At 47.4% G+C, this 13,069-nt stretch overlaps 1 protein-coding gene across 2 annotated transcripts in view; it reads right to left on the bottom strand.

Moving 5' to 3' along the window:
- Positions 1-13,069, bottom strand: part of LOC124607405 (carboxylesterase 5A-like) — a 104,836-nt gene that overhangs the window by 52,665 nt on the left and 39,102 nt on the right. The gene's annotated exons all lie outside the window — the stretch shown is intronic.

Below are 13,069 nucleotides of genomic sequence, written 5' to 3'. Positions count from 1 at the left end.
GGAGAGTCAAGACGATGAGGCAGTGCAGTGATCATCCGCTAGCAGTAAGAACCATTGCAATCTGTAGGAGCGACTGTTAGCGATTGGGCAAGAAGCAACAGTCTCAGGTTGCTGAAGTTGTGACTTACGTACAGTTTTTACACGTTTATCCAGTGATCTCGAAGCATTGTCATCGCTGTGTTGCGGTGCCATAGTGTCGCTGTGTCCACTCATCCAGCAGCCAACAGCAGGAGGTGGAGAGTCAAGACGAGGCGGGAGTGCAGTGATCATCCGCTAGCAGCAACAACCATTGCAATCTGTAGGAGCGACTGTTAGCGATTAGGAAAGGAGCAACAGTGTCAGATTGGTGAAGTTGTGACTCACGTACAGTTTTTACGGGTTTATCCATTGATCTCGAAGCACTGTCATCGCCGTGTTGCGGTGCCACAGTGTCGGTAAGTCCACTCATCCAGCAGCCAACTGCAGGAGGCGGAGAGTCAAGACGAGGCGGCAGTGCAGTGATCATCCGCTAGCAGGAAAAACCATTGCAATCTGTAGGAGCGAATGTTATCGATTGGGCAACAAGCAACAGTATCAGGTTGCAGAAGTTATGACTCACGTACAGTTTTTACAGGTTTATCCAGTGATCTCGAAGCATTGTCATCGCCGTGTTGCGGTGCCACAGTGTCGCTAAGTCCACTCATCCAGCAGCCAACAGCAGGAGGCGGAGAGTCAAGACGAGGCGGCAGTGCAGTGATCATCCACTAGCAGCAAGAACCATTGCAATCTGTAGGAGCGACTGTTAGCGATTGGGCAAGAAGCAACAGTCTCAGGTTGCTGAAGTTGTGACTGACGTACAGTTTTCACAGGTTTATCCAGTGATCTCGAAGCATTGTCATCGCCGTGTTGCGGTGCCACGGTGTCGCTAAGTCCACTCATCCAGCAGCCAACAGCAGGTGGCGGAGTGTCAAGAGGAGGCGGCAGTGCAGTGATCATCCGCTAGTAGCAAGCACCATTGCAATCTGTAGGAGCGACTGTTAGCGATTGGGCAAGAAGCAACAGTATCAGGTTGCTGAAGTTATGACTCACGTCCATTTTTTACAGGTTTATCCAGTGATCTCGAAGCATCGTCATCGCCGTGTTGCGGTGCCACAGTGTCGCTGAGTACACTCATCCAGCAGCCACCAGCAGGGGGCGGAGAGTCAAGACGAGGCGGCAGTGCAGTGATCATCCGCTAGCAGCAAGAACCATTGCAATCTGTAGGAGCGATTGTTAGCGATTGGGCAAAAAGCAACAGTCTCAGGTTGCTGAAGTTGTGACTCACGTCCATTTTTTAAAGGTTTAGCCAGAAATCTCGAAGCATTGCAATCGCCGTGTTGCGGTGCCACAGTGTCGCTGAGTCCACTCATCCAGCAGCCACAGCAGGAGGCGGAGAGTCGAGGCGGCAGTGCAGTGATCATCCGCTAGCAGCAAGAACCATTGCAATCTGTAGGAGCGACTGTTAACGATTGGGAAAAAAGCAACAGTCTCAGGTTGCTGAAGTTTTGACTCACGTACAGTTTTTTCAGGTTTATCCAGTGATCTCGAGGCATTGTCATCGCCGTGTTGCGGTGCAGCAGTGTCGCTAATTCCACTCATCTAGCAGCCAGCTGCAGGAGGCGGAGAGTCAAGACGAGGCGGCAGTGCAGTGATCATCCGCTAGCAGCAAGAACCATTGCAATCTGTAGGAGCGAATGTTATCGATTGGGTAACAAGCAACAGTATCAGGTTGCAGAAGTTGTGACTCACGTACAGTTTTTACAGGTTTATCCAGTGATCTCGAAGCATTGTCATCGCCGTGTTGTGGTGCCACAGTGTCGCTGAGTCCACTCATCCAGCAGCAAACAGCAGGAGGCGGAGAGTCAAGACGAGGCGGCAGTGCAGTGATCATCCACTAGCAGCAAAAACCATTGCAATCTGTAGGAGCGACTGTTAACGATTGGGCTACAACAACAGTCTCAGGTTGCTGAAGTTGTGACTCACGAACAGTTTTTACAGTTTTATCCAGTGATCTCGAAGCATTGTCATCGCCGTGTTGCGGTGCCACAGTGTCGCTGAGTCCACTCATCCAGCAGCCAACAGCAGGTGGCGGAGAGTCAAGACGAGGCGGCAGTGCAGTGATCATCCGCTAGCAGCAAGAACCATTGCAATCTGTAGGAGCGACTGTTAGCGATTGGGCAAGAAGCAACAGTCTCAGGTTGCTGAAGTTGAGACTCACTTACAGTTTTTACAGGTTTATCCAGTGATCTCGAAGCATTGTCATCGCCGTGTTTCGGTGCCACAGTGTCGCTGAGTCCACTCTTCCAGCAGCAAACAGCAGTAGGCGGAGAGTCAAGACGAGGCGGCAGTGCAGTGATCATCCGCTAGCAGCAAGAACCATTGCAATCCGTCGGAGCGACTGTTAGCGATTGGCCCATAAGCAACAGTGTGAGGTTGCTGAAGTTGTGACTCACGTCCTGTTTTTACACGTTTATCCAGTGATCTCGAAGCATTGTCATCGCCGTGTTGCGGTGCCATAGTGTCGCTGAGTCCACTCATCCAGCAGCCAACAGCAGGAGGCGGAGAGTCAAGACGAGGCGGCATGCAGTGATCATCCGCTAGCAGCTTGAACCATTGCAATCTGTAGGAGCGACTGTTAGCGATTGGTCAAGAAGCAACAGTCTCACGTTGCTGAAGTTGTGACTCACGTCCAGTTTTTACAGGTTTATCCAGTGATCTCGAAGCATTGTCATCGCCGTGTTGCGGTGCCACAGTGTCGCTGAGTCCACTCATCCAGCAGCCAACAGTAGCAGGCGGAGAGTCAAGACGATGCGACAGTGCAGTGATCATCCGCTAGCAGCAAGAACCATTGCAATCTGTAGGAGCGACTGTTAGCGATTGGGCAAGAAGCAACAGTCTCAGGTTGCTGAAGTTGTGACTTACGTACAGTTTTTACTCGTTTATCCAGTGATCTCGAAGCATTGGCATCGCCGTGTTGCGGTGCCATAGTGTCGCTGTGTCCACTCATCCAGCAGCCAACAGCAGGAGGCGGAGTTTCAAGACGAGGCGGGAGTGCAGTGATCATCCGCTAGCAGCAACAACCATTGCAATCTGTAGGAGCGACTGTTAGCGATTAGGAAAGAAGCAACAGTGTCAGATTGGTGAAGTTGTGACTCACGTACAGTTTTTACAGGTTTATCCATTGATTTCGAAGCACTGTCATCGCCGTGTTGCGGTTCCACAGTGTCGCTAAGTCCACTCATCCAGCAGCCAACAGCAGGAGGCGGGGAGTCAAGAGGAGGCGGCAGTGCACTGATCATCCGCTAGCAGCAAGAAATATTGCAATCTGTAGGAACGACTGTTAGCGATTGGGCAAGAAGCAACAGTCTCAGGTTGCTGAAATTGTGACTCACGTACAGTTTTCACAGGTTTATCCAGTGATCTCGAAGCATTGTCATCGCCGTGTTGCGGTGCCACGGTGTCGCTAAGTCCACTCATCCAGCAGCCAACAGCAGGTGGCGGAGTGTCAAGAGGAGGCGGCAGTGCAGTGATCATCCACTAGTAGCAAGAACCATTGCAATCTGTAGGAGCGACTGTTAGCGATTGGGCAAGAAGCAACAGTATCAGGTTGCTGAAGTTGTGACACACGTTCATTTTTTACAGGTCTATCCAGTGATCTCGAAGCATTGTCTTCGCCGTATTGCGGTGCCACAGTGTCGCTGAGTCCACTCATCCAGCGTCCAACAGTAGGAGGCGTGGAGTCAAGAGGAGGCGGGAGTGCAGTGATCATCCGCTAGCAGCAAGAACCATTGCAATCTGTAGGAGCGACTGTTAGCGATTGGGCAAGAAGCAACGGTCTCAGGTTGCTGAAGTTGGGACTCACGTACAGTTTTTACACGTTTATCCAGTGATCTCGATGCATTGTCATCGTTGTGTTGTGGTGCCACAGTGTCGCTGAGTCCACTCATCCAGCAGCCAACAGCAGGAGGCGGAGGGTCAAGAGGAGGCGGCAGTGCAGTGATCATCCGCTAGCAGCAAGAGCCATTGCAATCTGTAGGAGCGACTGTTAGCGATTGGGCAAAAAGCAACAGTCTCAGGTTGCTGAAGTTGTGACTCACGTCCATTTTTTAAAGGTTTAGCCAGAAATCTCGAAGCATTGGCATCGCCGTGTTGCGGTGCCATAGTGTCGCTGTGTCCACTCATCCAGCAGCCAACAGCAGGAGGCGGAGTGTCAAGACGAGGCGGGAGTGCAGTGATCATCCGCTAGCAGCAACAACCATTGCAATCTGTAGGAGTGACTGTTAGCGATTAGGAAAGAAGCAACAGTGTCAGATTGGTGAAGTTGTGACTCACGTACAGTTTTTACAGGTTTATCCATTGATTTCGAAGCACTGTCATCGCCGTGTTGCGGTGCCACAGTGTCGCTAAGTCCACTCATCAAGCAGCCAACAGCAGGAGGCGGGGAGTCAAGAGGAGGCGGCAGTGCACTGATCATCCGCTAGCAGCAAGAACCATTGCAATCTGTAGGAACGACTGTTAGCGATTGGGCAAGAAGCAACAGTCTCAGGTTGCTGAAATTGTGACTCACGTACAGTTTTCACAGGTTTATCCAGTGATCTCGAAGCATTGCCATCGCCGTGTTGCGGTGCCACGGTGTCGCTAAGTCCACTCATCCAGCAGCCAACAGCAGGTGGCGGAGTGTCGAGAGGAGGCGGCAGTGCAGTGATCATCCACTAGTAGCAAGAACCATTGCAATCTGTAGGAGCGACTGTTAGCGATTGGGCAAGAAGCAACAGTATCAGGTTGCTGAAGTTGTGACACACGTTCATTTTTTACAGGTCTATCCAGTGATCTCGAAGCATTGTCTTCGCCGTATTGCGGTGCCACAGTGTCGCTGAGTCCACTCATCCAGCGTCCAACAGTAGGAGGCGTGGAGTCAAGAGGAGGCGGGAGTGCAGTGATCATCCGCTAGCAGCAAGAACCATTGCAATCTGTAGGAGCGACTGTTAGCGATTGGGCAAGAAGCAACGGTCTCAGGTTGCTGAAGTTGGGACTCACGTACAGTTTTTACACGTTTATCCAGTGATCTCGAAGCATTGTCATCGTTGTGTTGTGGTGCCACAGTGTCGCAGAGTCCACTCATCCAGCAGCCACAGCAGGAGACGGAGAGTCGAGGCGGCAGTGCAGTGATCATCCGCCAGCAGCAAGAACCATTGCAATCTGTAGGAGCGACTGTTAGCGATTGGGAAAAAAGCAACAGTCTCAGGTTGCTGAAGTTGTGACTCACGTACATTTTTTACAGGTTTATCCAGTGACCTCGAGGCATTGTCATCGCTGTGTTGCGGTGCCGCAGTGTCGCTAAGTCCACTCATCCAGCAGCATACTGCAGGAGGTGGAGAGTCAAGACGAGGCGGCAGTGCAGTGATCATCCGCTAGCAGGAAGAACCATTGCAATCTGTAGGAGCGAATGTTATCGATTGGGCAACAAGCAACAGTATCAGGTTGCTGAAGTTGTGACTCACGTACAGTTTTTACAGGTTTATCCAGTGATCTCGAAGCATTGTCATCGCCGTGTTGCGGTGCCACAGTGTCGCTGAGTCCACTCATCCATCAGCAAACAGCAGGAGGCGGAGAGTCAAGACGAGGCGGCAGTGCAGTGATCATCCACTAGCAGCAAGAACCATTGCAATCTGTAGGAGCGACTGTTAACGATTGGGCTACAACAACAGTCTCAGGTTGCTGAAGTTGTGACTCACGTACAGTTTTTACAGTTTTATCCAGTGATCTCGAAGCATTGTCATCGCCGTGTTGCGGTGCCACAGTGTCGCTGAGTCCACTCATCCAGCAGCCACAGCAGGAGGCGGAGTGTCGAGGCGGCAGTGCAGTGATCATCCGCTAGCAGCAAGTACCATTGCAATCTGTAGGAGCGACTGTTAGCGATTGGGAAAAAAGCAACAGTCTCAGGTTGCTGAAGTTGTGCCTCACGTACAGTTTTTACAGGTTTATCCAGTGATCTCGAGGCATTGTCATAGCCGTGTTGCGGTGCCGCAGTGTCGCTAAGTCCACTCATCCAGCAGCCAACTGCAGGAGGCGGAGAGTCAAGACGAGGCGGCAGTGCAGTGATCATCCGCTAGCAGGAAAAACCATTGCAATCTGTAGGAGCGAATGTTATCGATTGGGCAACAAGCAACAGTATCAGGTTGCACAAGTTGTGACTCACGTACAGTTTTTACAGGTTTATCCAGTGATCTCGAAGCATTGTCATCGCCGTGTTGCGGTGCCACAGTGTCGCTGAGTCCACTCATCCAGCAGCAAACAGCAGGAGGCGGAGAGTCAAGACGAGGCGGCAGTGCAGTGATCATCCACTAGCAGCAAGAACCATTGCAATCTGTAGGAGCGACTGTTAGCGATTGGGCAAGAAGCAACTGTCTCAGGTTGCTGAAGTTGTGACTCACGTACAGTTTTCACAGGTTTATCCAGTGATCTCGAAGCATTGTCATCGCCGTGTTGCGGTGCCACGGTGTCGCTAAGTCCACTCATCCAGCAGCCAACAGCAGGTGGCGGAGTGTCAAGAGGAGGCGGCAGTGCAGTGATCATCCGCTAGTAGCAAGCACCATTGCAATCTGTAGGAGCGACTGTTAGCGATTGGGCAAGAAGCAACAGTATCAGGTTGCTGAAGTTGTGACTCACGTCCATTTTTTACAGGTTTATCCAGTGATCTCGAAGCATCGTCATCGCCGTGTTGCGGTGCCACAGTGTCGCTGAGTACACTCATCCAGCAGCCACCAGCAGGAGACGGAGAGTCAAGACGAGGCGGCATTGCAGTGATCATCCGCTAGCAGCAAGAACCATTGCAATCTGTAGGAGCGACTGGTAGCGATTGGGCAAGAAGCAACGGTCTCAGGTTGCTGAAGTTGGGACTCACGTACAGTTTTTACACGTTTATCCAGTGATCTCGAAGCATTGTCATCGTTGTGTTGTGGTGCCACAGTGTCGCTGAGTCCACTCATCCAGCAGCCAACAGCAGGAGGCGGAGGGTCAAGAGGAGGCGGCAGTGCAGTGATCATCCGCTAGCAGCTAGAACCATTGCAATCTGTAGGAGCGACTGTTAGCGATTGGGCAAAAAGCAACAGTCTCAGGTTGCTGAAGTTGTGACTCACTTCCATTTTTTAAAGGTTTAGCCAGAAATCTCGAAGCATTGTCATCGCCGTGTTGCGGTGCCATAGTGTCGCTGAGTCCACTCATCCAGCAGCTAACAGCAGGAGGCGGAGAGTCAAGACGAGGCGGCAGTGCAGTGATCATCCGCTAGCAGCAAGAACCATTGCAATCTGTAGGAGCGACTGTTAGCGATTGGGCAAGAAGCAACAGTCTCAGGTTGCTGAAGTTGTGACTCACGTCCAGTTTTTACAGGTTTATCCAGTGGTCTCGAAACATTGTCATCGCCGTGTTGCGGTGCCAGAGTGTCGCTGAGTCCACTTATCCAGCAGCCAACAGCAGGAGGCGGAGAGTCAAGACGAGGCGGCAGTGCAGTGATCGTCCGCTAGCAGCAAGAACCACTGCAATCTGTCGGAGCGACTGTTAGCGATTGGGCCATATGCAACAGTGTCAAGTTGCTGAAGTTGTGACTCACGTCCTGTTTTTACACGTTTATCCAGTGATCTCGAAGCATTGTCATCGCCGTGTTGCGGTGCCAAAGTGTCGCTGAGTCCACTCATCCAGCAGCCAACAGCAGGAGGCGGAGAGTCAAGACGAGGCGGCAGTGCAGTGATCATCCGCTAGCAGCAAGAACCATTGCAATCTGTAGGAGCGACTGTTAGCGATTGGGCAAGAAGCAACAGTCTCAGGTTGCTGAAGTTGTGACTCACGTCCAGTTTTTACACGTTTATCCAGTGATCTCGAAGCATTGTCATCGCCGTGTTGCGGTGCCACAGTGTCGCTGAGTCTACTCATCCAGCAGCCAACAGCAGGAGGCGGAGAGTCAAGACGAGGCGGGAGTGCGGTCATCATCCGCTAGCAGCAAGAACCATTGCAATTTGTAGGAGCGACTATTAGCGATTGGGCAAGAAGCAACAGTCTCAGGTTGTTGAAGTTGTGACTCACGCACAGTTTTTACAGGTTTATCCAGTGATCTCGAAGCATTGTCATCGCCGTGTTGCGGTGCCACAGTGTCGCTGAGTCCATTCATCCAGCAGTCAACAGCAGGAGGCGGAGAGTCAAGAGGAGGTGGCAGTGCAGTGATCATCCGCTAGCAGCAAGAACTATTGCAATCTGTAGGAGCGACTGTTAGCGATTGGGCAAGAAGCAACAGTCTCAGGTTGCTGAAGTTGTGACTCACGTACAGTTTTTACGCGTTTATCCAGTAATATCGAAGCATTGTCATCGCCGTGTTGCGGTGCCACAGTGTCGCTGAGTCCACTCATCCAACAGCCAACAGCAGGAGGCGGAGAGTCGAGACGAGGCGGGAGTGCAGTGATCATCCGCTAGCAGCAAGAACCTTTGCAATCTGTAGGAGCGACTGTTAGCGATTACGCAATAAGCAACAGTCTCAGGTTGCTGAAGTTGTGACTCACGTCCATTTTTTACAGGACTATCCAGTGATCTCGAAGCATTGTCATCGCCGTGTTGCGGTGCCACAGTGTCACTGAGTCCACTCATCCAGCAGCCACATCAGGAGGCGGAGAGTCAAGACGAGGCGGCAGTGCAGTGATCATCTGCTAGCAGCAAGAACCATTGCAATCTGTAGGAGCGAATGTTAGCGATTGGGCCATAAGCAACAGTGTCAGGTTCCTGAAGTTGTGACTCGTGCACGGTTTTTACAGGTTTATCCAGTGATCTCGAAGCATTGTCATCGCCGTGATGCGGTGCCACAGTGTCGCTGAGTCCACTCATCCAGCAGCCAAAAGCAGGAGGCGGAGAGTCAAGACGAGGCGGCAGTGCAGTGATCATCCGCTAGCAGCAAGAACCATTGCAATCTGTAGGAGCGACTGTTAGCGATTGGGCAAGAAGCAACGGTCTCAGGTTGCTGAAGTTGTGACTCACGTACAGTTTTTACAGGTTTATCCAGTGATCTCGAAGCATTGTCATCGCCATGTTGCGGTGCCACAGTGTTGCTGAGTCCACTCATCCGGCAGCCAACAGCAGGAGGCGGAGAGTCAAGACGAGGCGGCAGTGCAGTGATCATCCGCTAGCAGCAAGAACCATTGCAATCTGTAGGAGCGACTGTTAGCGATTGGGCAAGAAGCAACAGTCTCAGGTTGCTGAAGTTGTGACTCACGTCCAGTTGTTACACGTTTCTCCAGTGATCTGGAAGCATTGCTTTCACTGGGTCTTGGAGTGTAACGTTAATTGTGGCGAAGTTTTTGCTGACGAAGTAATGTTTTGAACATTTTAATGAAATTTACATTAAAAATTCTGAATATCGTTCCGTGTCATAATGTAGGAAGTTACACTGGCTTTCTTCGGCAGTAGACTCAGAAGAAGGCCAGTGTAATCAAGGCCGAAAAGTTGTTTTCTCTAGCTTTTGACCCTATGACGCGTTACAATAGTCAAATAACTTTTATGTCAACTTACTATGACCGCGAAAGATTACCCAGTTATATTACAACAATCTCCTGCTCTTGGACATCTGCGCACAGCTGCTGTTCTGTTTATCTGCTCTGTACTACTCTTCCTTGGGATGTCGTACTGTGCTCCCACCTTCGTAAGCAGTGCCCAATTTCAAAAATATTATTTTCACTAATAAAGATTACTGACCTAGGCAAGGCTATTAAATGAACTTTACTTAAGAGAGTAGGCTTGTAGCTTATTCAGTCTACACAGATGCCACCTCTTCCTTAGTCTTCCTGTACCACTCTTTCCTTTAGGTCTATAGTCTATTACAAGTCTGACAATTCTTTTGACCTTCATTCCTCCAACATACTTCTTGCACTTTGTTATCCCATATTGTGTTCTTTCATTCATGGAAAATATATTTGATTCTTTTCTTGTTTAAGAATTCTTTATTGGATCTGTTGAAGTACATACCTTCACTTTCCTCAAATTTTATTTTGCATGACAGTAGCCCTCTTTGGTGCTTTCTTAGTTAATGTCCAAGTTTCACTTACATATGTCAAAAACTACTTCGTAGAATTTTTCTTTATCTTTCCCGATTTTACTGTTTTATGTTTATGTACTGTACCTCATCTCATTTGAAACTTACAGAATTTTGATTTTGTGTCTTCCGGTTTTACTGGCTAATGTTCTATTCATTGTGCCACATCCCATTTGAAACTAATTACTTGAAGACTTCGTGGTATTCATAATTATATCATAATCTAATAACTGATAGTAAGATACCTGTTCAAATTGGTTTTTTATTTAACGTTATTTTAGAACGTACTGGATATTTTCCCTTAAAATGATCACTTTGGTTTTAATTTCTGATTTTTTCAAGCTGTACGAGTTGTAGTGTTTGCCTATAATGTCCAAGCGATGCAGAGAAAATTGCAAATCATGTTCCATCTTTTGTGAAATATTTTGGGCATTAGCATACAGTACAGCATTTCAATGTTTGTTTCTAAAAATTAATTTCATTCCAACATTAACTTTTAGTTTCCAATATCAAATAATATTGTCAATGTATGTATTATATAAAGTGGAGAAAAGACTGCCAACTTGTCTTATTCCTCTGTTAATTGCTATTTGTCTGTTCTGTCTTTCCTGTAATAATTAAAATTTCGTTATTTAAATACAAAATCCGTACCACTTGTATTAAATGTTTAGAATAACCTAGTCTTTCCTTTATATCCCACAGCATATGCTTTTTCACTCTAACGAAGGCTCCATCATAATCTACAATTGATGCATTATGGGTCTCCAGATAATGTTCTCGTGTCTTTTTAATTATGGGCCACCCTATTGTAATATTATCACTCATGACTTACGCATTTAAAATGGTTTATTGTAATTTTAGAAACGAAGGTCCTGGTTCTCTAATGGTGCCGGCACGGTAGTTCAGCATATTCGGTGAGCGGACTGGCTGTCCTCCGTTACAAGAACTAAGTGCAGTACTCAACGACCCATTTCATATATATAATGTGACGTCCAATCAGACGCCAAACCAAATGCCAAGAACAATAACGATCAAAATGAAGACAAGAAATTGGTAAAACACGTACCTGCAAACCGAGATTTCGCGAGATCGGATCCTAGTCAGGCCATTGAAACTTACAGTCCACCTATAAGAAAGGCTTCACCTCTCAACTATGGGAGGAATCAGCAGGACCGAGATGTGGTTCGGATTCCACTTTGAGCTGTAGGTCCCCTTTCTGCGGTTAGGTAAGTGGGGGTTGGATTAGGGACACACAATTCACCAAAGCGGCGTCCAATTTAAGTAGTTACACCCGGTGATTGAGCCATAGGAAATCATTATTTATCTTCCTTGCCAATAATGACGACTGTCTTAACATTGATAACGATAGATAAATCAAGAATCAGTAATAGCGGCCCCCATGTTACATGTTTACAGCAGTCAACCATTCCGCCGTTCCTTGCAAGTAAAATACCTTCCACTTCACCATCCAAAAGCTATCCGTGCCGTCACGAGAGTCACTACTCCGTGGCAATTTAAATGCAGCGACTGTGCGAGGTGCTCGCGGCCGTAATGAAGAGTGCCGCTTTGTTTTGCCATGTGGTGGCACCCGTAAACTCGACTACGGGAGAGTGCTCTGAAAAAAGAGGACGTTTGATGGTGCACCGAGCATTGGAGTGATTTGTCAGCTGCTCCCGTGTGAGGACGACGATTCGTGGGACACAGCGTGATGTCGACGGATCACAGGAGGCTGATTTCTTGAGTCTTGTGATTACTGTGCTGTCCGACTGCCTTATATGGTCGGTATATTTCACAAACAGCAGAATTTCTGTGAACTCTTTTGCTTAATTGAAACATTTTTCTCTGTAATTACAGGATTCTATCGTCATTTCGATCGTTCTGATACGTAATTGTGACAAGACCTTATTTTGTGTATTCAATGATATTTTTAATGAAGCGTTAAAACTGTGATTGGTGTATCCTTATTTGAATAATTGAGTAACTAATTTACTGATTACATTGCTGTACAATTTTAATTTTAATCGTTACTAAGTCCAAGTTATACTCTGTATCATTTGCCAAATTAATATGTAGTTACTGTATTTTAGTAATTATGGGACTACTGACGACTGTTAACGTAAAACGCGTCTAACTTAAATTATTACGGAGATGCCCGTTAAATCAGTTAATAGTCAAATAGTTTTTTGCATAAAAGTATTTAGCGCTCAACTATGATATCAGTAGTGTTCCTTTTTTAATGTATGAAACTTTTTGTTTGGAATGAAATATATCCGAGATTAATATTCGCTCATATCTCAGCACAGTCCTAACACTAACGTATCTCAGGATTTGCGAATTACCTACTGCAGGTTCACAGAAATGCTGTTACGACTTGCTTCTGTTTAAATTGGGTTAAAGGTGATAAGTTAATGGTGATCATTTTTGCATCTCTTTCACTAACAAAATAACAGGTTAATCCGTTACAATATCGCACTGTATTATGTTCTAGTTATACCAAAAGAACTTTGGTGACGGAAAAAATACAGCCATTTTATTGTTTCGTGCTTCTGAGAAAAAATAATTCAAGAACAGAAAATGTAAATACTGAAATACAAATTAAAAATTCACCATTCGCCAAAAGATCAGATAATGAGAAACTGTAGTTGTAGAAGTTCAACGTCAAGTAGGCATTACTAAGCTGCCATTATATTAAAGTAAAACTTTATCGATTTAATGCTCTAAGGGAATACATGATATTAGAATAAAGTTCCTTTTCTGTGAGCTCTGAGTTTTTATCTTTTGTAGAGCTGCAGAATGATTTAGGATTCGATGAGCTAACAATGTTAGGCCGCCAACATCCAGCCGTCCACCACCGTTCACGTTCTTGCATGCAAGCTTTATTTGGTCAGATAATAACTAAGGAAGCTATTCCATTCCACTGTGGCCGGCTGGTACTGCAACGGCTTGGAATTATTTCAGATAGAAAAACAGTATCGGTCATAA

Source organism: Schistocerca americana, chromosome 3, assembly GCF_021461395.2.
Source record: "Schistocerca americana isolate TAMUIC-IGC-003095 chromosome 3, iqSchAmer2.1, whole genome shotgun sequence".
Taxonomy (NCBI): domain Eukaryota; kingdom Metazoa; phylum Arthropoda; class Insecta; order Orthoptera; family Acrididae; genus Schistocerca; species Schistocerca americana.
Note: the sequence above shows the minus strand (reverse complement) of the source record. Positions and strands in the feature narration are given on the sequence as shown.